The sequence below is a fragment of the Melospiza melodia genome, chromosome 16 (genome assembly GCF_035770615.1).
Source record: "Melospiza melodia melodia isolate bMelMel2 chromosome 16, bMelMel2.pri, whole genome shotgun sequence".
Taxonomy (NCBI): domain Eukaryota; kingdom Metazoa; phylum Chordata; class Aves; order Passeriformes; family Passerellidae; genus Melospiza; species Melospiza melodia.
The window spans coordinates 8,853,115-8,877,287 of NC_086209.1; the positions used below are offsets into that span (position 1 = coordinate 8,853,115).

General features: G+C 48.7%; 1 protein-coding gene across 6 annotated transcripts in view; it reads right to left on the bottom strand.

Annotated features, from left to right (window-relative positions):
- Window positions 1-24,173, bottom strand: part of PAK3 (p21 (RAC1) activated kinase 3) — a 174,942-nt gene that overhangs the window by 62,333 nt on the left and 88,436 nt on the right. The window contains exon 1 of one of the 6 annotated variants that reach the window (XM_063170538.1): window positions 9,053-9,101. The exons of 3 other annotated variants lie outside the window; for them this stretch is intronic. The gene's annotated coding sequence lies outside the window, so the exon portion shown is untranslated. Of the gene's footprint in view, window positions 1-8,973; window positions 9,102-24,173 lie in introns of those variants that run through there. 2 more of the 6 variants (XM_063170536.1, XM_063170540.1) reach the window with 2 other exon arrangements.

The following is a 24,173-nucleotide window of genomic DNA, read 5'->3' on the forward strand; positions in this document are numbered from 1 at the left end:
ATTTGTACTTGTTTTCTTCCACCTCAGAACAACTGGAGGGAGGAAGGCCATATGATGCCTTCATATGAAGCAATCACATGAAAGAATAATTCGAGTCCATTATTCTTTATTTTTAGACAACATTTAGTGAAACTTTGGCCATGACTAAAACTCCAAGGCTGAGATAATCTCATTTGTGACTACAGGTTCCTCAAAGGGACTTATTTCTAATGAATTTTCAAATGCTTTGAAAATAATAGGTACAGTATTTACCACTGAAAACAGTAAAAGAACACTGATGCTACTGCCCTAGTACAGCACACTTATTTCACTGTACTGCTGATATTCTGCTGAAGTGCATGAAGTGAAATATTGCACAAAGCCAATATTTACCAACAGACACTACAGTTGTGAAAGTTATATAGTCCTTCCATGGAAAAATAGGCTTCCAACAGGAAATACAAGGCATTTGGCAAGTCTTAACCTGCCAAGGGCAACTGCTCCATGTCCTGTTTCCAGGACAAGAAAGCCCTCCGGTTACTCCAGATTCTTCCAGTGGTGAATGCTGAGCTTGTCTGGTAAGTTTTCCGAGCCCAGTGGAAATCCTAGAGCAGACACAGAAAGCTCTGAGTCTGAATTGGCACCAGATGCTTTAGAAAACAAGTGATTTTCATTTTGTTACAGGAATATGAGAAGGCCAAAATGCTTTATTTGTCAGCACAGGAACAGCCACTCATCTAAGAGCATGAATATTCTGTTAAGTTTTTATAAAATCAGACTCTTCCAAGGAAACCCTGCACTGAGTAACAGTGCCATGTGCCAACTTACAGTGCTCTCTACACGTGTATGAGACAGGAAATGTATTTTCTATAGCAGATGAACAGCAATGACAGCCTTCAGACTAGAGTATGGAATATCATTTGCATCAAATTCCAACCTCTCAAGGAGCAGCCTACAGTATCTCCCTACTAGCTCAGACTCCATACAAAGGCCAACTCAACATCATACATCTACTGCAGTGTATCTTCTCAATTAACTAAGGAAAAGTGTATTAGGCATACATCAAACCTGCATTGCAGCTAGAGCTGCCAATTACTTATGGCAAAAGGGAGGCTGATTCATCCCACTGTATGTGGGCCTTGGCTGGAGTTTTCCCAGAACGCAACAAGAAAAGAAGAAAACCTCAGTGAACCTCCCCCTCATTCCCACTCCTTCCTCCCCCACAAATCACAGTCAAGAGGCTTGTGCTTGCAAAAGCAGCATTTCCTGGAGGATTCTTTCTTCAAATCACTCCTTTTCTAAATTCAGACAAAACACACAACTCAAAATCCATTTGCATATGGTATGTACGCATACAAGGACACCTCTCCCAAACACTGACAAGCAAAAGGCAAAGCAAAGGGTCTAAAGCACCTTTAAACCCCAACCCCCAGTGCCCAGGGATCCCCACATCTTCCACTCCAGATCTCACAGCATTCCCAGGCCACCTGTGCAGAGAGCAATGGCTACCTGACAACACTTGGCTTGGCACCAGCCTGCAACAGCTGAGCAGGGGCTGGGGGCCTTGTCTTTCTGCTCTCAGAAAGAACAGAACAGAACATTTCTGCTAAGCACAAGCACATCCTGAATCCAGACCTTTTCACAAGCTCCCTGTGTCAGATGCATTTAACACCTAACATATCACAAGTAGCAATCCTCCATCCAGCATGTCCCTCCTCCACTTTGTGTGTCTCAAATGAGCCTTGTGGCCTCAGGGGTGCCAGGGCTCTTCTCTCCCTGGCACTGCTGGATGGAAATTGTTCTTATTAGTTGCCATGGTCCCATTTAGGCACCTAGGTTTTCAAGGTGCCCAGCCACACCAACACCACTATTCTCCACAGTGAGTTCAGGACACAAAACTTCAATCATGTTTACTTCTAACTGCTATCTTTCATTGCTCTGACAGCACCCTACTGATGACCTTGGGCATCTGACTTCATCCTTTTGTTTCCAGTGTGTTTGACATGAGTCAACCTGGCACCCAGCCCCCCTGGAGCAGTCAGACCCAGCCTTAACACATCTCTGCTTGTTTTCCAGGCCTGACTTTTAGGCATTTATTGTAGATCTTTAAAACAGTTTTCACAGAAAATATGCTTCGAGATCCTCAGAGTGCAGAATAATACTTGATGCATGCACCTACTGCTCACTGCCTTCTGGCACCAACATTCAAAATTCCAGTGAGCACAGAGGGAGCCTGAGCTGCCCCTTCCATGGCAAGGGGGATCAGGAGTCAGACACAGCCAGCTCCATGGACCACAACACAACACCTCACCAGCATAGCAGGGCAGACCAGGGCAAGGCGTCTTCTGCCTAATGACCCCACCAACCAAAGCCATCAGTCTGATGAGAACTTGTGCTTAGAAGCTGCTGGATTATGCAAGAGCACAACTTTTTCCTCTCCTTGCCCAAAAGCCAGTCCTATTAGAGCTTGATTTTGGGATTATGTTTACCAGACTCTTGTGGGTACACTGGCAGCTCTGTGTGATTCCTGTTTCAGTACACAAGCAATTACAGTCAGGATAGATGCAATCCTCAAACAGAGTCACGTGTGTCCAGGTATACCCATGAGGGCAGGCTCTGCCATTCTGCTGAGATCAGCAATGCAAACATGAAATGCAGCTCAAAAAGTACCCAAGAATCAGGCACCAGACCTCCTGTGCCATGTGTGGGCCTGGGAACTTCATCCATGTGCTGCTGTGTTCACTAATGGAGGGGAAAGAGAGCTTACCAAACCAAGGATTTAGAACTGGAAAACTACCTTGTAACCAGGTTCTTATTGCTTCTCCTTACTACATGAAGAACACTGGCATTCACCTGGAGTGTCCAGAGTGCTCCACAGACCATGGGAGAAGACAGAGCATGTCCTGAAGACCAGATTGTTCAAAAGCTCTGTTCATATTACAAGTTATGGCATAGAAGTGTCCCCTAATTAGAGATGCTTTGTGGACAATTTACTTCAGAAACACACAAAGAGAGCAGAGGTTCCAGCATTTCAGGACCACAATAGATTTCAAGAACAGTCCAGGACACAACCTCTGTGTGTGAACTGTCAATACACTGCAGAAAAGAATAAGACTCCACTCTCAGTTTCTGCCTTCTGAAATGCTAACCATTATTCATGAGTGCCCCTAAAGAGGGGGATTCTGCATTCCCCTAGTGCAAGAAGAAGTGGAGAGAGAAGAAGAGTATGGAGAGAAGCTGTAGCACAGGCCATGGGGCAGAAATTATAGGAGAAGACTATTCCCACAGACTGCCACTCCAGATACTTCCAAATATTACCCCACCTCTCTGGTCCATGCATCCTACAAAGTGCAAGGCACCCTCCTCAAAAATAAACAAATCAAGGAGCAAATTCTGTCTGTTTTAGTTTTTTGCTAGAAATCTCCCTTCTTCCCAGCTTGAATTTTCTGAAATGAAGAAAGAGTCAGAGCACAGCACAGCTGATGTATCCCACATCTGTAGGAAATGCCACCCTGAGCTGCCTAGGCTTGCTAAAGAGATCAAACGTGGATGTAAGCAGCTCTTTTCTGGAGCAGGCATCGTTTCAGTTGTTAAAATATTCATGCACCAATAGGAGCTGTGGTATCAATGTCTGTCCCTGATACAAACAAACCTGAGCTTAAAGCCTGACAATCTGTGTTATGCAGAGTGGAATCACAATTAAAAGCCTTTCCCAAGCCTCCATTTCTGCAAACACACATATGACAGCTTTTCTGGTGACACATCAAGAGCAACCCAAATCCAAGTCCACAATCTTCTGCCTGTGAGGGGAGGAGACATTAAAAACAGCTTTAGCAAATGCCCAGGATTTTAATTGTGTGCTATCAGTTTTTCTCTCTCAGGTTTACCATGCACCAGCAGCCCTGTGCTTCATCTGGGGAGTGGCTGGATGCACCTGATAAATATGAGCTGGCATCTGGGCACTGCAGGTTGAATCAAGACTCTCTGCAGGGAAGCGCCTAGAAAATTTCTGATCTGGAGGATTTTCTCCTTCACAATAGGGAATAGAGAAGTAGCAGACAGAAAATGGAAAACATTAGGCCTTTCACTCCCCTCAAGAGACACAGAGAAGTACTTTCCAGTCCCCTTTCTAAATAGGGAAACTGATTTTTTGATGCCAGCAAATGGACAAAGGCTGGGGGGAGGTACAGCTGCTGCCCCTTCAGCAACACTGTCTGGAGAAATGAGTGCACCCAGGTGACATGGCAAGAAATGTTTAAATGTTTTAGTACTGCCCTCATCACATGCAGCGAACTGTGCATACACCCTGCAGAGCAACACTGAGCCTGCTAAGGTGCCAGAGCATTTTCAACACTTGAGGATTAGAGAGGAAATGAGAATGGTTTGGCTCTGGAGTCTGTGCTGTACTGCAATGTTGAAATGGCAGTTTGTTTCAGGCTTATGGGCATCTATGGCTGGACAAAAATGACATTGCAGTACCTTGAATTGTGGCAAAGCACGTGCATGAGCAGCAAGCTGGACCACAGCACAGAGCTCAGTGGTCCATGTGCCAGGTGTCACTTTCAGAAGTCAAAGGGTCACACCCAAATGTTTGTTTCCACTCCCTGACAAAGCACACTTTTGCCACTGGGACAATAAACAAACATGAAATTACCCAAAGATTCCTTGAGTATGTTTTGGATCCAAACTGCCTTAATCTGCTTCTGATGGCAATAAGACAGTTCATATGACCAGAGCAGAGCAAAGGATGCGTATCCAACCTTACCTCTGCCATTCCCCAACTCTGACCCTTAGTGCTGTATCAGAGCACCACACCAAGCCCCAAACTCAGCATGTGGAGGCACTGAATACTCTTCCAGCTGTGGAACTGGCAGCACAGACTCCAGGGCAGAGACAAGCTTTGCTCTCCATCACTCAAGACTCAGTCACATTCGTTGGTACACTACTAGATAAGCAACTGACAATAAAACTAATGTTGGGAAATGAGCACACTGAATATATAACAACACAATTCTACCCTTGAACACTTATGCACACAGCCATAATGGTAAGCCTTTAGAGCAAAACAAAGCAACATTCATAGCAGAGGTTTCCTAACTGAGCAGGATATACCCCTCTTTAAGAGGGACATGATTTCCAAGTCTGCCTCTGAAAGGAATGATACAGGACAGGACATCAGAGTAGCTGGAGGTGCACCTAGGCCAGTGCTCTAGAGCCAGACTTGCAGGTAGGGCTGGTGCCATATGCTGACACAAAGACCTTCCCAACCCAGAAGCCAACAACCTGGAGTGCTTGTAGGCCTGTCTGTCCTCTGCCCAGGGCTTCCTGGGATCAAGAGCTCCAAAAGGGGGACATGAGAGTGCAGCAACAACATCACAGCCTTCCTGGATGCCTATCAGTGGGACTGCCATGGCAGATGCCATGGTGCTTGCCCAGAGCAAGGTGCACCCAAACCTGCCACATCCCACACCACCTGAGGCAGTGAGTGCCACCTTGCAGCCCTATTCCCTGTCTCAGAAAGCCTAGGAAGCCAACTCAAACAGTGCACTGTCAGAGCTGAGCTGGAGCAGTGCAACTGAACAGGCAAAATGAGAATCCCTTGGCAATTTCCAACAAAGCACAGTGACACACTTGCTGTTCACTGCATACAAGCCACAGCTGCTGATGCTCACCTGGAGACAATCTGCAGAACTCCAAGCACTGAGACTATCCACTAGCAAACCACACAATTTTATCATATTTTTCCATTATAAAATTACTGCTAGGAGCAGGAGACAACCAGCGACAGCAGGTCTGAGAGAAGAAATTCACATCAGTGTCTCTACCTGCGCTGACCCTGGCCCAGTGAAACCTACTAATTACCACTCGGCCTAATGCCATACTTTGAGTAAGAGGAAAATCAAGGCCAACATAAGGGAAGATCCACAAGCTTAACTATTTGTGTCTGAAAGGTAAAAGGCAAAAGAGAGCTACAGGGAGAAAATGCTAGCTAAATACAAAATAGCACTAGTGAATGAAAAAGTTTATTTCTGCAGGTGAAATTCATGCTCTCTCTCCTTTCTACCACTGCCCTTCCTCCCCATTAAGTTCTTGGAGAAAAGCTTCAAGCACCTTTGGCATGAGCTAAGAATGGTAATGAAAGAGGAAGGTCACAGTGAGCTTCTGCCTGCCCACTGTGCAGCACAGCAAGAACAGAAATCAGTACTCAAACCAGAGAAGCACAAAGTGACAGCGCTGTTGATGTCCCAAAGTCACAGGGAGTCCAACCAGAGCAGCAGCGGAAGCCAAATCTGGCAACATCTCCCCTGCGACCGGTTCTGTGCAGGCATGGCTAAAATGAAGGAGGAGCTGCAGGCAGATCTGAAAGACCTTCAGATTCCCAGCTGGTTTTGAACCCAGAACACAGGCAGCTCCAGGGACGCTTGGATCCACAGTCACAATTAAAGTATTAAAAGAAAAAGAGAAGAAAGCTTCAGGCAAAGCGAACAAGAACTGAAAATGGGACTATCCCCACAAACTAGCTCTCCTCTAGGAGCAAATGCTGAGAGATGGCTAACACAAGAGCTGGATTTGCTACGTCCAATAACATGTTGCAGAGCTGAATGTGTCTGATCTATCTCTGGAATTGTATGTACGAAACTTGCAAAGAAATACAGGGGGCTGGAGGAAGACAACCTCTTGTGCCCAATTTTGTTTTTCTAGTCTTTGTGAGTCAGCTCAAGACACACAAGACAATCTAGTCTCCAGCTTCCACACATTTTCTGAGTTTTGGTCAGATCCTTACAGAAGAATTGCCCTGTCAACAGTCTACCTGGAAAGGTAAAGTTCTCTTCCCTGTAGTCAGCAGTAAAATGCTCTCCAACTTCTGGGAAACCCTCCTACAGTCTCACTGGGCCTGTTAGCTTAGAAAGCACAAAGCCCCCATCAGTCCCTACAAAAAGGCAGCACACTTGTGTTAGAGCCCTGAGGTGAATGAGGCCCAAGCCCATGGTCTGCGACAACCAAAGCAGCTCACCCTGGCTATTGCCTCCTGCAGCACTGCTGCCACAGCTGTTCTCAAACTGTTGCTGCTGCAAGTGGTGGCCCGTGAGGCCTGAAACTTAATCCTGTAACAGGAGCTCCTGAGACTTACTTTTAGTTATCCAGAGTCACTCAGTGAAGAAATGCCATCCATGCACATCTTGCTTCAGAGTACAACCTCCTGTGCAGCCCAGAGGCAGCTGCTTGCAGCCCCCCACCTACAAAGCCAGACAGCCCCCAGCCCCAGCACCGTGCCTGACACCAGCTCCTGTGCCCAGTTCCACACTCAAGGAATGCAGCCCCAACCCATGCAGCTCCACACAGGCACAAGCATCACCCTCCCTCACCAGCCCACGCTCACCGCAGAACACCGGCTCAGGGCAACCCTTCCCGTCCATGCATGACCTGCCATGGCAACCTTCACTGCCGGGCCTCGAACAACGCACCTGTCCATGTCCCAGACCTACAACCCATTACCCCTGACCCCTGATTTACTCCACATTCTGCTCACATCGTTGGGTAACCTGTGACTGGAAGGCCGAGGCTCCTCTGCAGCCATGTGCCACACTTCCACTTCCCCCGGCACAGCGTCCTCCTCCCAGAGCGGTGCCCGAGCCCCTCCTCCCCGCCTGCCAGCCACGGAGAAGGTGGATCCACCGGAGAGGAGCCAGGAGAGCCGGACTCATCACCGCTGTGTCCCGCTCGGGCAGGCAGGCAGCAGCCTGGCTCCGGCCCTTCCGACAGCCCGTCCTCCTCCCCCTCCTCCTCGCTCCATGTCAGCCCGAGAGTCGCTCAGCAAAGCCCCTGCTGATCTCCGGCCTCAGGCTCCCCGTGCAGGCATCCCCGACCGTGCCCAGCAAGACAAGAGAAAGCAGCGTCCCCTCTCGGGCAGCCCCGGCGCCGGCTCGGATCCGGGCAGGTGGGGCATCAGCGGCACGGAGCCTTGACGGGGGTTTGCCAAGCCCTGCACACAGATACCCAGGCTGTTCGCTGCTGGCACACGCCGTGCCCACCCCGCAAACGGAATGACACGGGGAGAGGCAAAATCCAGCCCCTCGACACCCCTCGGGCTGCAGGGCCCCAGATAACCCCGCTCCTCCCAGCCTGGGCCCACCATCTCTTTCAGATGTCGCTCGCTTTGAAGCCATGGCTTCTCCTGCCTGAATTCCCTCAGCCTTCCACGTTAAACCCTTCGCTGTGTTTAAAACAAGGCTCGTTTTCTGGCATCGGTGAAAACTGGATCTGCAAACTGCCTCAGTGACCAGCAAAAGGGGCCACTCGTGCCGAGTGCGACCCCCCCGGCGGAGGAGGGAGCCTGGAGCGGCCAGACATCGCGCTGGAGCACTTCCTCGGCTGGCTGGTGTACAAGTCTGGGACAAAGGGACAACCCAGCACAGGGACCAGCTCCAGTGTGGCATCAGGCACCACCATGCACGCACAGAGAGAGACCACCCTTCCCTGAAGGGATTTCGGGAGAAACTTGGCAGGTGCCAAGGTCAATCGGATGCGCGTTGCCAATAACGAGTATTAAAAAAGAAAAAAAAAAAAAAAAACGGAAAAAAAAAAAAAGGCGGGGTTATTTATAGCCCAGAATTTCTCACTCCTCTGCAGAAGCGCAACCCAGAGGCGGCATTGTTGGGAGATGGGGAACACACGCACCGCGGCCGCGTTAATGGCCGGTGCCGGCGCTGACACAACTTCAGCTGCGGCTCTGCGGCTCCGGGAATCCTTCCCGCAGGACACCGGGCTCCGGCCACCGCCGACTGCCCGGCAACACACGTGTCACTGACGGCAGCGGCACCCCGGAGACGCAGAGACAGCCCCGCCACCGGCGCACCCCGGCCCTGCCCGCGGCGTCATCCTCCCATCGTCGGGAGGAGACGGAGCGCCGCAGACGCGGCCACGGGCACCGCGCTTCGCCGGCGGCCGCAGGGCCCGGCCGGGGTTATCTGGACCCGCCCCGGCCGAGGTTACCTGGAACTGCGGTCGCTCATTGCTGCGCGGCCCGGGTTACCTGGAGCCGCGGCGCTCATTGCCGCCCGGCCGGGGTTACCTGGAGCCGCCGTCGCTCATCGCCGCCCCGCCCGTCCCCCGCCGCCGCCGCCGAGCGCCCCCCGGGCGCGGCCCGTCCCCCCGCGCCGCCAATCGCCGCGCGCGCGCCCGCCCGCCCCGCGCGTCGCGGGGCCGCCGCAGCGGCGCTGGCGCAGCCAATGGGCGCGGCGGGCGGCCGGTGACGACACACGGGCCGGGGCTGGGGCTGGGGGCAAATCTCGTGTTTCAGGGCAGCGCGCAGGGAAAGCGCGGCGCGGGGGGGTGCCCGCCCTCCGAGCCCCGAGCCCGGGAGCTCCCCAGAGGGGTGCGGCAACCTGGGAGGCGCCACCTGCGCCGGCCGGCAGTGCAAGGGGTCCTGAAAGGCATCATCACCCTCCCTGGTCTTCGTCCGCTGGGAATAGGAAATGCACCGTGAAATTCGGGGCTCCCCCGGATGACGTGTGCATGTGACAGCCTGTGGGCTTCTGTCCGCATCCAAACGTGGGAGAAGCCCGGCGGGAGTGAGGCTGGAGCATCAGCTCCGGCCACTCCTGCCACAAAGAGGGCACTCCTTGCAAACATCTCCCTACGCACCAGAAGAAAAAATCTTATTCACGGTCTATGTTTTCCATTCTCCTTCATTCTTTTAGAATTATGCTTCCCTAGGCAACGTGTGGTCCTTCTCCTTCTGAATCCACGAGTTCAGCTCCTCCTCCTCAGGCATCAAACGGAGAAATAGACCCAGCTTTGATGAGGATGGTCTGACATTTACAATATTTCCAGGGGGAAAAAAAAGTGCCAATAAACATGACCAAATTTACAACCTCTGCAGCAGAGCCCACAGGGCCCTGGGCATGGAGCAGTGCTGGGGCTGGGAGCACCAGCCATGCTCTGAGCTCGGGGCTGTGCCTGGTCCCAGGAAGCTCTACCAGCCCCAAGTGCTGCCAATGGAAAGGGCTGTGCTGTTACATACCAAACTGAGCATACCTTTGACCATTTTTTTTCGTTTGATTTGTTGGGGATTTTTTCCTGATGGAGATGCACAGAGTATGTGTAATAACACATTATGGAGCAGCCAAGGGCAAGCAATGAAGACTTACCTTCTGCTGGTTGCTATTGCCAAAGGTAAGGCAGGCCACACGTATCCAAGAGGAGATTAACAAACTGTCCCAGCCCCAGCACACCACATGTGATCTTCTCTGACCACGAGTGATCAGGCTGCTGCCTTATAGCTCATTCAAAGGACCGGTTCTCCAGAAGCAAGAACTCACTGAGTCACCAAGTGTACACTGACGTGACAAGCAGCCCTGACTGAATCACTGCCATCCCCTCCTGCTGTAAGCTGAAGTCTCACCAAGGTTCTCTTCCCCAGTGTGAGTCAAATCTGTCACTTAGCTGGCTGGTTCTGCAGTGATTACAGTCAAGCCATAGAGCAAATTGTCAGTGTTCTTTCCACTCCCACAGAGAATTACTCCTGTGGATAGATGACTTTCAGGATCTTCTGAGGTAAGCACGAATTATTAAAATCTGCTGTTCCTCAACAATGGAAGAAGAGGCCTTCTGTTTTCTGCTGCATGTAGTGTCCATGTGACAGTGTCATGTCCAGTGACAGCACTGCATGGATCCAGGAGGGCTGGGACAAGCAGTGGGGTGACTCCTGCAGAGGACACACTCTTGTTGAGCCCAAGGGGGTTAATTAGCAGAGGATGCAGGTTTTGGCCTTCTGCTCTTCTCCTGTCAAAGTCCATGTAAAGCTTTTGGAGGAATGTCCCGTGCCTGCAGCAAGAAGGGAACGCAGCTGAAGGAGCTGCCAGGGTCCCTGCAGGCTCACCCAGCCCTGCAAACCACACTGGCTGCTGCAAACTGCTGCTTACAACAGCCCAGAGCAGGAAAGGACTGAGCAGATGGGGGACCAGCCACCTTCAGAGTAAAAATCCTTCCCAATGGCTTTGGAAAGACTGGTGGGTCATTCACCAGCCCCACACCCTGGAGTACCACGAGCCGTGGGAAGTGCAAGTCCTGCTCACAGGCTTCCAAAAGAGGGAGGCAGCTCAAGGAAAAGCTGCACATAGAGCATGAAATCAGGCAATTACAGTTGTTAGGACTGAATCTGCAAGTGAATCACTTCTATTCCTTTTAAAAAGTCCAACTAAAATCTAGTTTTAGAATAAACTTTTAGCAGAACTGTTCATAGGAGCACCATAAGAAAACTGCAGGCTCTCTGAAGCACCAAGCCCAGGTCAGGCTGCCCTTTGCCAAAGGCTGGGCAACAACAGATGAAGGAAGAGTTTCAGTTTCCTTTCCCCTGTGAAAGAACAGAAACTTGACTCTGTGACTGCATGCAGTAAAAAAGCAGATCAGATCTCTTACACTCAGCCCCGTCCAAAGCTACAACTCTCCTGGGAGCCAAAGAAACTTTGCAAGCATTGACTGTGCACAGTGGAGGTTTGCCTGAAACTTACAGAGGGTTTTTAAATGTCTGTGCCTTTCAGGTTGGCCTTTGGAGACCGCAAAGCCCTTGAAGCTGTGCATTTCAGCCTTCCAGGGTTCTCCAGCTATCTTTAAGCTGTTAAATGGAAGTCAGCTGTCCCATACCTGATAGAAAGCTGAATTTGCACGCCTGTCCCATGCTTTCCTGGCAAAGGAGACAAAGAGTGGCAGCAAAAGGCCACGAAGGGGAAATTGCCCAAACTGCAGAGCTCCCCTGCTCCTCATGCCAGCTGTAATGAGGCTGACCCTGTTGGAGCTGGAGGGCTCTGCTGCACTCTATAAGCAGCTGCATGTGCTGACAATGGGCACATTGCTCAAGCACATTGCTGGGAGAGGGGAAAAAAGAAAAAAATAATGACTGCATGGTCAAGGTACCTACACAGTCCCAGGGTGCCAGGCTCAGCAGTGCAAGCTGGACTTGCTCCATGGGTCCACCTGGGATGGTCTGGGCTGTGCCTGACCTGCAGAGTGTGGCTGAGTGACCTGGCCCAGACATGGACATGGTGATGGCTTTGTCCTCACAGGGCATAGGACAGCAGGTCAGTCCCTACTAGACATCAGTTCCCTGTGACTGTCACATGCACGTCCCAGCGAGCTGGAAATGCTTTGAGAGTCCACACACCCACCCATGAGGACCAGCCTCCAAGATCCCAGGGCCTGCCCAAAACCTGAACACAGCCTTCATCTACACCAAAATTGGTCCTGCCACATTTTTCACACCTTGCTGGCAAACATGACACAGTCTGAGCAGTAAGTGTGACTGCTGATGGGGTGTCAGTAGGTTTTGATGAGAAGAGGTTATCCCATTAAGGATCCCAATAGCCCCTCACACTCAATGGTAGCTGCCAGAGAGCTCATTTTACAGATAAAATTAATTCCAACCGTCAATCCATCCCCATCAACAAAACCCCAATAAGAAGCAACCTATTCTGTCCCCTAAGAGCTGTGGGTATTCCAGTCCCCTGCAGGTTTCCCCCATGCCAGGCTGCTGAGGCACCAGCACCTGGCCCCATGGTCCCACTCCTCCCCAAGGCTGCATTGCATACACGGGGGACTGAGGGAGCCCCTCTGCCCACCCTGCAGAGACCAGGCAGCTGCAGGGGGGCCTGGAGTGGCACAACAGCAGCACCTGATTAACTGTGCCAGGGGCTGGAGTGGAGAGCACTGGGGGGAGGGGACACGGAGGGACGCTGAAAGCTGACAATTGAATTTGGAGGCCAGCTTGGCCCATGATGTCATGGCTGCCCAGCCACTGGCTGTGGGTGAGCATCTGCTGGGAGCTGGGCATGGTTATTTGCCTGAGGTTCAGACCTTTCCCAGCGGCTCTGAATCAAGCTGGTTGTCCTGACAACCTGGATAGTGGCAGCTTCTGATAACCACGTAATGAGGTTGTCACAAAAAGGAGCCCCTCCATCAGAGGTTTAGGGATCATTAATGTTTCCAAGGGAGTGGAGGGAAGAAGAGGTGAGGGGACCATCTGGCAATGCTGGAGCACGTCAACAGCCTCCCTTGGCAAGGAGCTTCATTAGACAGGAACCACCTACCGACAGTAGCGATGGGAACAGGCAGGCAGCCTGCCAGCAGCCAAGGGTCCCCACTGCTCAGCTGGGCAGCGCTGACATCCAGGCAAAGACAGAGCAGGGAGGACACACAGGTGCTGCCTGGGACTGATTCAAGTTGCTGAGCAGTGGAAGTGCCCAGGGCTCCCGTGGGATCAGGACAGTAACAGCCTGGGACAAGTGGCACAGTGAGGCTGGCACAGAGGCCTTCCCACAGCGCTGCAGCTCTCACGTGCTGCGTCCTGCAGGGTAAGGACTGACAGACTCTGTGCCCTAGCTTACCCCATTTGCAGGTAGCTGCTGTGAGTGGTTAGAATAGTTCCCACTCCTGTCCTGCAATCCTGCTCAGGGCAGGGCACAGACTTACAGCAATGAAGCTCATTCAAAGAGAATTCTGATGTCCTGAGGATCCCTGTCGGCTCAGGTCCAAGATATCCCCTGAAAACTGAACCTGTGGGATCAGGCAAGGCACCAAACACCGTGTCTTCCCCTGGGATCTTCTCAACCTAGCAAATACTTTGTCCTTCACCATGTCCTTGTGAAACAGGGATTTCTGTACTCAGACCTGCAAGGCACCTCCTGTGGCTGCAATAACAGTGGGTTGAGGTGTGCAGTGTGAAACCTTTGTGGATGGCAGTAACACCATAGCTTGGAGAAACTCAGTTACCAAACTGCTGATCCCCAGGACCAACTTCCTGGAGAAGAAAGCCCACCTTCATGTTAAATAGCACACTTAAAAAAAAAAATTTGCCTGTAACATGATGAAGTCTGAATCTTTCCTAAGAGGAAACAGAAATTACCTCCATAGATAAGTCCTTATGAATCTTCCAGCAACAACTGACAGACTGTGTCTTTTATGTCACTATAATCTGTTTTAAAAATATCTACTAAGTGTAAACACTTGCTAAAGTCAGCATAAGACTTTATTAATACACTTAACACTTTTTTTAGTAATAAAGTTTTTATATTAAAAACTGCTGTACTTTTAGGACATATTTTTACCTCAAACCATTTCCCTATTCAAAATTAGTGCTTCAACTGTGGATTTAACTGAGCTCTAACAGGACTATTAACACATGTCAATTAAATACCAATCAACTACTAAAGACTGCATTTAATAGTTACATTTCTTAATACACTACTGCTATACCTCATTAAAATTGTGTTGAATCTTCACAACTGTTGTAAACAATCAAGTGGGATATAATCCACCTCCAGGAGCTAGTAAAACTGAATGTAGTGCTCTCCTACTCTGGGGAGGGGAGGTGTGTGATATAAAATTCAAAGCTAAGACAAAGACCCAGTTGATTACACATAAGCAGTTGACAACAGAAGCACTCTCAGATTAATAGTAGGCATCAGGTTCCCAAATCCTGCCTCTCCCAGAAAGGACAAGAATGACTGCAAGGAGATCCCACCCTGGAAGAGGGTTTTGCCAGAGGGAAACAACAGGAGCTGATTTTGCTCATACCTGTGCTCTGCAATCCTACCTGAGCTGTCTTCAGTGATTCTTCCCACAGCATTGCTCCTCCAGCTTTGGCAGAGGGGAAGCTGAGGCAAAGAGCAGCTTGGGCTGGGCAGCAGCTGTGCAGTAGCTGTGCCTCTCATGGATCCCCAGTGTCACTCCCAGCCCCCTTTTTGCTTTGTGAATTGCAATTTAAATCACTTCCAACAGGAGTAGCAGGACTAGCTTGAATGTATCAAGCCCTACCTGAACACAGCTTGTAAACAGAACATATCACAGCTTCCTGCAGAAACACCAGTGGGATCCAGAATTTTTCAGGACAATCCCTGTCAAGTCCAATCCTGTCTGGCTTGCACTTAAACACCAACCATGCTCCTCCATAGGGAACATCCCATTTGACTGAACACAAGCAAAGATGACCCACCTGTCTGCAGAATTTTATCTGCTCAAGATGCTGAATTCAGTCTGCTCTCAGGACTGAGAAAGCCAAGATCCACCCTATCTATCCAAACAGCACAGAATGGTTTCCAGGCCTTCCTGGCACCAGAGAATAAGGTTCTGCACCCAGAGGAGTGTGGGCAAGCTGTCACAGCACAAACACCAGATTTCACAATACGTGACCATGCCCAATCCCCTGCACCAGAGAATCTCAGCAGAGGTGAAAGATCCCTTCCCCTGCAGGAACATCCATACATGACTATGGTACAGTACACTTTAAAGGCACAATCTGACAATAAAACTACCACAGCAAGATGGGTATGTGCAGCAAATTTATCTTCTCCAAAAATAGTCATTCAACAGTGATTCTTCATTGGAACAGCCACACATCACCGTGCCTCTGTTTTCAGCTTGCAAAATGTCTAGAGGTGGGTGAGGCATAGAAAAAACATTCTCCAGGCTGTTTATCTTTGTTTTAATATGAAAAGCATTTGCCAGCATACTAGATTTTTACATTCTCCATTTTCTCCCCAGCTACTTGTGAGCAGGAATTATACCAATTTTTGTTCCTGCCAAGAGACATCAAAACAGAGAGCTTAAGAGGTGAAATGCCACCATTTTACAGGCTGCCACACTGTGGCAGTTCAGGCTTAGCCGTACTATGGCAGTGTCTGTATCTGGGGTTTTAATTTACATTCACCTCAATGTAATCATTAAGACTAATTAATGAAGCACTGAGTGGAGCAAGTGTGAAGCTGCCCTGCCTGCACAGCCCTCAGCTCTTGATAGCTGAGCTCAACTCTGTCAGTGGGAGACCTGCTGAGCTCCCACCTTGATGTACAGAATTGAAAAGGGTAAACCATTGGTGGTACCTGGCATTCTAGAGTTTTAGAAATGCTGAATTTGAAGGCCAGTATTTAATCTGTGACTGTCCAGAGCGTCTCAACATCCCAGACCAAAACCACATGAGGGTAACATCCAAAGCAAAGGTATGAAAACTGATTCAAGCAAATCAGGCTGTTAGAAAATGAAATGGAATTAACAGTTTTTACATTGGGACCACTACTGAATCTTTTTTAAATGCCTGTTTCTTGGCCAGACATGTTTGCAATAAAAAAATCTTGCTCTGTGGCTCTTTTCCACTGAATGCAGTTATGCTTCAGGAGCAGAAAGGGCTTAGGCAGGGATTCAGAGCTCTTTTTTGCACTCCATCACCAGAAGATTTCACGTGGGGATGATTCTGGCCTGAAGATACTCGAGTGCTGTTTGCTGTGGAAGGGAAGCAGTGTTGAGCAGCTGCTAGGAAAACTTTGCCATACCTCATCTCCTGCTGCCCTCAGGGTATTCTGGTGAGAGCAGAAAATCTGATGCCACTGAAATCCATGATTTCCCTATGAGACAGGCTCCATGGGAGCAGGAAGGGAGCCAACATGTGAAGGAAGCAGCAAGGCACTACAAAACAGGGTGGCGATACAGACTCGTATCCAGAAACCAACAAGCTGAAGAGGAAAGACTCTGCTTTATTTTCAATTCATCATCCCATAATAACCCAGTCAGAAAGACTCCAGGCCCAGGCTGAGTTACCTTTGGCTGGCCTGTAGCACAGACAAACTCATAAAGGTTTGAACCCTTCACAGACCCTAGACCTTCAGCTATGGTATCACAGGAGAGGGTCTGAGCTAATCCTTCAAAGAAGATGAGACACCTGAGGCTGCTTTCATCTCTAGTGGTTCCTTCTCCTTCCACACATGAAAGTGGATCCTTATGTCCATGTGCCTCCTCCTGCTCATTCAGCTCTCCCTTGAAAATCCACTGTTCCCACAACAAATGTTGTGAATCTGAGCATTACCCTCACCCTAGATCATATGAACTCTGATTTCACAGCTCCATGGGTGTCAGGGGTGAATATGAACAAAGGTGCAAGCACACAGCTCTGCAGGATGGCTTGTGAGGGCTGGAGAATGCAGGTTCCCAGCTTGCTGCAATGCAAAGGTACCATAGGCATCAGGATAACATCAGCCCACAGGGCCTGAAGAAGAAAAAGGTCTTTATGTGGTTCCCTTTCCACAAAGGAAGGCTTCATTGCCTGGAGAATATCCCATGACAGAGTTTACTACCAGGCTGGCTCAGGGCAGTGCTCTCCCAGCACTAGAAGACCAGAGACAAGGGTTGTCTGTGCACTTCCACAGCAGCCTGAAAGATTGAAGCCTTTCAATTAGAAAAAGCATGATAGAGAATGCCTGTCTTGACTTAGAGAATACCCTTCCCAAGCTTACTGGGGTTGTGACCTGGAAAATTAAAATGCAAGAAACTCTCCAGCTGCTGACCAGGCAGAGTGGTTGATATTGGATTAAAGATTCTGGGCTCTCTGCTGCAACACACAGGCACCAACTGCTCTGGCTGAAGTGCCCCTCTCTTCTTTGGTGTGCCCAATACCAGCTACAGCAACAGGACTGAGACTGTCTTTGTGATACAAACAATTTGCAAAGCTGAAGAGAAAGATTCCTCTGAAACCTGATTAAGTGAGACACTTCAAGCAGCATTTCAGAAAGCTGGCCCAGAGGAAGGACTATTGACTTAGTGAGACTGACCACATCATCATGGAGGTAAATGGAGAATGTGCCAAAAAGCAAACTTACATCACCTCAGATATACAGATCACCTCAGTGCACTTCTTTAGTGGAAAGCATCTCCTTCTTCTCTTCACTGTGAACCCTCCAGCACCTTCCTTCCCTTTCTCCCCTGCACACACTTGCAGCTCGCTTTACATCAGGACGCAGCCAGTAAAATGTGCAAGATTTGTTCATGCCAAGCAGTATTTCTACTGTTTGTCTCCAAACCCTTGGTTTTGTTTGGCCACAAAGGGAACTCCATAAGCAACAGTGAGAGCTAAGCAGTGTGCATGAACAAACACCAAGGAGGAGTTCATTCCATAGATTTATCTTCCATGACATTGGGACAGCTACAGTCTGCTTTGACACAGCATAGATGGAACCAAATATTAGTTTGAAGACAGAAAGCCACTTATCCCAGAAATAATCCATTTATCATAATTTCAGAGTCCAGAAAGCAGTGCAGCATGAGTTTTCTGACAAAAGAGTGTTTTTTTATTTCTCATGATTATTGAATAACGCATTTCAGTGTACAAAACAACACAGGTTTGACAAGTTGTACCTGAACAGTAGAAGAGTTTTGAACCCCAAGATTAAGGAAAGATATATTCCTGAGACCCTGGCCACATGACAGTCTACAGGAAAAGGGTAAGACCTGTTGGACATCTTTTCAAAACACTTTCAGTGACCAGCTTCTTTAAGAAGTTCAAGGAAGCACCAATTTCAGCATGCATCCACAAGGTGGAAGAACACAATTCATGGAAAATCTGTGAAAGTTTTATTCTCCATCCAATAAGGATCAAAATCAAATGTAGTAAGAAAAATATATTTCAAGAATTGTAAGTATGACCTTTTGGCCAGCCTCAGTCAAATGTATAAAACATGACAGTACATTTCAACCCTAACCTCTGACTGGGAAACTCAGGTGCATAGAGAATACAGTCAGTCTTATTAACCTGGTGCTCAAAGATGTCACCCAATCAAGAGCTGGGTTCAGGAAGAAATCCAGTTGACATTAAAATGTTAAATGCAATGGACTGAATCCAATTATTTCTATTGCAATTGCTAATATATGAGATGGGGCTGGAAGGTCTGATTACCAAGATAAACAGGTGCCATCAATGGCACTGAAACAGAGACTGATTGGACATGTCCTGCTCTGCAGTGCCAGCTCAGAGACCCCTTCCACTCCAGACCTGCTGATATCTGGGAATCCAGTAAACTCCCATGGGCTCCGAGAATCCCTGTCCCAACAATAGTGTCTGGGTGCTCTCATGCATCACAAAGGCTACAAACCTGCAAGTTTGCCCAACCATTTTGCTAACCTCCATGTTCCATGAGATATTTCCTTCTTTTGGTACCCAGAATATTCAAAGTTCAGAGATTTATGATCCCTGGTAAATCCAGCATATAAACAGAGAAACCATCTCCTTCCATGAGCAAGTTAATTTCTCTTATAAGAGTGATCTCACATCAAGCCTTCATCTCTTCAGCCAAGCTACCAAGACAGCCTTCACTGTCATGGAAGTGCCTTTGCTGGTAAGTCTCCCTGCCAGTCCAAGCTCTTCAATGCAAAGATATGTCATAAACCTTCCTCCTAAAATATCTTCACTGAATGAGAGGAAAGTGACTGGGGTGAATTGACAGCTTTCAGCCATCTGAAATGACTTTGTGAAGTTTTATAGGGACCCAACCCAGCCAAGAACAATCACCCTTAAAACAGATATTAAAATTAATTCTGTTAATTATTTAATTAATTTAAAATTAATCAAATATCTTTATTTTTTCATTAAGGAAATAGCAGCATGTTGCACTGGAGCACCGGCTCCACCTCTGTGTCACTGTGACACCTGCACTGACAGTCACACTCAGCTCCTGCCAGTGCCCCATGGAGCCCACCAGGATGGGGCATCACACCTGGTACTCACCTCCCAGGATTGTATGGAGCAGGTAATGATTCCATACAAACAATCTGCTCAATGATAGGTCCCATCCCATATGGAGGCACTGTCAGGGAGGAACAGAGCCAGAGGCAGTGCTGGATTTGTGGTAACCCACCTGCTCTCCTGATCCCACGGATCCACACTGCACTCCAGGATGCAGCCAAATGTAACAGGTGATTCCATGGCATTCCTCCAGCTCACAGCAGTGTAAGACTGGGCTCCTGCCCTCCTTTTCCTGTGCTAAAGTGTGGCTTTATTGTGCAGCTGCAGTCTGAATGCCAATCCACTCTGCCTCTGGCTGTCTGCAGGACCCAGGCTCTCACGCTTCAGTGCATCCTTGCAGTTGAAACAAGATGTTTGCTCATACATATTTTTAATCCTGTTGCTACCCTGGCTCCTTGTTAGTGGCCTTGCACAGCCATTGGTTCCACACCAGGGGAACAGCCCAATTATCTTGCACAACACAGGGGAGAGCCACTGCTCCAGGAGGAGAGGGGTGCCTGCCCCAGAGGGAACAGCTGCTGTCCCATGGTGAGGGGAGGAAATCCCAGAAGTTCAGAAAGTCTCAACAAGGCAAGGGAGGAAATGCCAGATAAATTCCTCATCACCAGAGGAAGAGAAACACCATCTTTCTGGCACATGCTGTCTTTGTTACATCTGTGGCCTGTGCAGGTAAGGAGTGATTTCTGAGCAGAGCAGCTCCCTGGGGCAGAGCTCTGGGAGTAACGGGGGCTGGGCACACTCACTCTTTACAGGGCAAAGTGACACCTGGTCACAGACTCAGAGCTGGCCAGTAGAGACATACTGCTGAACAGGATGGGCTTACCCATCACCAATATTTCAGCTTCTGTTGACTTGGACTGAAGCTCAGTCCAAGCCCAGTCACACTGACCAGTGTCCCCTTGGAGCTGACACCTACAGGACAAGCTACAGTCAGGGCTACCAGCAGACAGCCTCGTCCCACTCCCCCTGCACACAGGGCAGACATTTCAAGCCTGGCTGCAGTATGAGGAGTAGAAGGAGGTAAGACAAGCATTATGCATTTCAGCTAAGCCAAAATCTCTCTGTTCACTTCTCCACACAGACATCACCACAGAGACCCAGCGCTGCTCCTTCAAGCTTGTCATCACATGAGACATGGGCTCCCCCTCCCATGAGAGATCTCATCTGTCAGCTCAGGCTGAGGCACGTGAGACCCAGCTCCTTCTCCCAGGAGAGCAGTGACTGTACAGCCCTAGCTACACTTACTGGTGTCTGTAGTGAGGGAAGAGGAGGCTGACTCACCCTTTGGAGGTCCAGTCCCTTTGCCACCTGCCTTCCCCAAGCTCTGCACCAGCAAAATGGATTTTCACTCTCAGTCCTGCACACAGTCTTGGGCAATCCCACGTGATTTTGTGTGGCAGCCGTGCTCTTTTTGAGATACTGCATGGTCAGGAACAGATTGTCTGCACAACAAGGTGAATCACAGCTGTGAACAAAATGTCTGGACAATTGCTATAGCAAAAAGACTGGCAATGCTTCATTCTACTGCTGCCAATTATCTCCTGGTTGTACAATGAATCCCTTATCACCTTCTCTCACCAGTGCTGGGCAGGAGGAGCTTTACAGCCTTTGCTTTTGCCTCACTAGTCTTTGCTGGACTGACAAGTCCCATGGACCAGGAACAGGCTGCTCTTCTGGCTCAGAAACAGAGCCCATACATTGCCTTCACTGACTGTTAAAATGTGCATTCAGATGTCCTGGTGTGCCCTTTTTGTCTTCTAATGAAAGCTGAATGTCACTGCTCACCCCACCAGGAACAAATGCCAGCAGCATGAAGCCCCAGTTCTGGCCACTTTTTGCCAGACAGCAGTTGGACTGACTGTCCCAGAAGAGGGCACTGGGCAGGAATGTGCCACCCCATCTGATGCCAGCATGCCTGGTGCCATGTAGGCCATCCTGTAGTCAAAAAACCCCAAATTCTAGTGGTGACACCAGCCATCACTGAACTAGCAGGGCTGCATCACCACATCCCTTCAGTGCCCTGGTACCCACCAGGCCCAGAAAGAGGAGCTGCTCTGAATGGAAACAGGGTGTAACCAGCCCCAGACTCTGCTCACTGCAGCCCTGGCCCCCTGCCCTACAGCAGGTGGATGCTGCCCTATTCTGCACTTCTGCTACACATGCCAGAAGTGATTGGGGCCCCTGAGACAATGTTGTGTATTCATGAGTGCCATCTGCTGGCACCTTCTCCATTAACCTTTCCAAAGCCACTTAGTGGAGTGTGGAGCTCTCCAGACCCAGAGCACACAGGTACCATTGGCTCCTGTCCCCTTCCTAGCAGGGGAAAAATTCTGTGCCTTTTCCAATAACCCAAACTTTCTGGTCTCATCAGCTGCTGGAAATAAATCAGGTAGATCCATTCCATAATATGCTACACTAATTGTTTAAGTAAAATGAACATGTTTCCCTGGCAGGGTTAAGCACAAGAGTTAAAGAAATACTTGAGACCTCAAGTGATTCTTAGTGAAGCTTCCACTATTTGGATAACAAGACATCAACACAAAAAATGTCCACCCAATATATATGTGTACTGGCTTCTTCCTCAAAGGCTCCCTGGCCCTCTGGAACCTCAGTGTCTAAGGACTGCAGCTGCAAAGAGAACCTTGAGACTCAGAAAGGCAGGAATCTTACAGAGTGTGCTGAGGGCCAGAAAGAATGGCTCTGCCATGAGTGACTTACAGCTTCTGCATCCCCACTGCATGTCTGTCTAAATGACCTGCTCTAATCTAAGCAGAAATGATGAGCTTGAAGTAGAAACCTTTGGATAGAAGTTTGTGATCCATGGCAGGTCAGATTACCTGGTCAGAACTGTCCCATTCTCTTGTGACCAGGGCCATGATGGGAGAGCTGGAATCTGGAAACTGGCACCAAACAACAGCAGGACACTAAAGAGTTTTCCTTTACCTGGGATCACAGAACCATTAAATCAGTACTTTAGGAGGGAAAATATTAGTATTTCCTACCCAGGTTTTTCTCAAGCAGTAATAAAAAGTTAAGGAGATATATATATATATATATATATATATATATATGACTGACAGATATATATGACTGACAGATATACATATATATATATATATGACTGATATGGACTGTGTGCAGTAAACAAATAATGAAAATAAACTAACCGAATATGCAGTGTGGGAACTCCTGTACCATATGTGCTATTATTTATTAATTATATCCCCACAGCAATATACATCTGCAGCACCCTGTAGTCTAAAGCCCCTTCCTTTCTAAGTGTTAATTAGGGGCTCACAATCAATGCTGAGAAGTGGAGGAAGTGTGCTAGTTTGCTAGTTTCTCTCCTATGTTTGTAAAGCCCAGAAGCAAAATCCAAACAGATTTGCACAAAGTCACAAGTGAAGCAATACACTGCCACAAACAGAGCTCAAAACTCTTGGATTCCAGGTCCTTCCCACAGGGAGAGGAAGATTGGTAACAAATCCCCAAAGAGGTGGGAATGAGCAAAAGAAAAAAAATCACAGTGTGCAGTCTGCCTGTTTTCACACATGAGTTAATTAGATTGCAGCCTAATTAAAATACAGCCTTTGCATCTTGCCTTTCTTCCTTGATGATGTTGGCAGCAGGTATAGGTTGTCCATAGTTTTAAGCTGCAAACTAGGAAACACCTCCTAACCATGGAGAGAGTGGAACAGCCCAGTGATGGGGCTGGAAACCCAGTGACTGCAGTATGGCACCAGCTGTGCTCATGGAAAGCACCACTGGACATAGATCCCTGCAAGGCAGAGGGAGAGAAATGAAAATACAAAAGGTTCTTCCTCCTAGTGCTTCCTTCCACACTAAACTTGTTTTCAGAAGCACCAAACACTTGCCATTTCAAATTAAGTTCCCAGGTGTTTGGCACCTCTAGAAAGCAGCTCCTGCACCTTTAGCAATTAAAACCAACACGAGTTTAATGCTTTTTGGGGCTGCAATTAAAGACTACTTCTGCCAAAATCTGCAAAAACAAGTGGCAATCATGTATCTGTGTATCACAGGGAAGCTGGAAAAATGAGGACATTACTTGTGTTATGGTATCTCTCCTCCCTTTCTACCAGGAACACGGTAGGAATGGAATGGACACAATTTCAAAAGGCCACAGAAATGAAACATTAACCAAAGATTTGACCTCCACACACAACACCTCACAAATGGGACAGCTCTACCACAATAAAAAAAGGGGGGTTTGTCTACAGATTGTTTATAGAGGGCAATGGTCTGGTCAATGAAAAATATGGATTTAACTTGCTTAATCTCCAGCAAGGTCTGATGAGGAACTCGCAGGAAAACCCAACTGTTGCCACCACTGTGCAGAGGCAGATGTGTCACAAGCACACGCTGTCACTGCTGGGGGAAGGAGGTGTTCAGGTACCAAGGGAAGAGGACAGCCCAGGTTCTCCAGTTCACGTCAGGATGAACTGCTACAAAATAAAATAGCAAAATATCCCACTACAGAATCAGTTCATGAGTGACCAGAGGTGGAATGCTAAAACCAATACAAATGCATGGCAGGGCTGAGCCACAGAGCCAGAGCACTCAGGAGATGCCCAAGGCAGCTTCACCCAGGCTACATGTCCAACATAATTCCCTG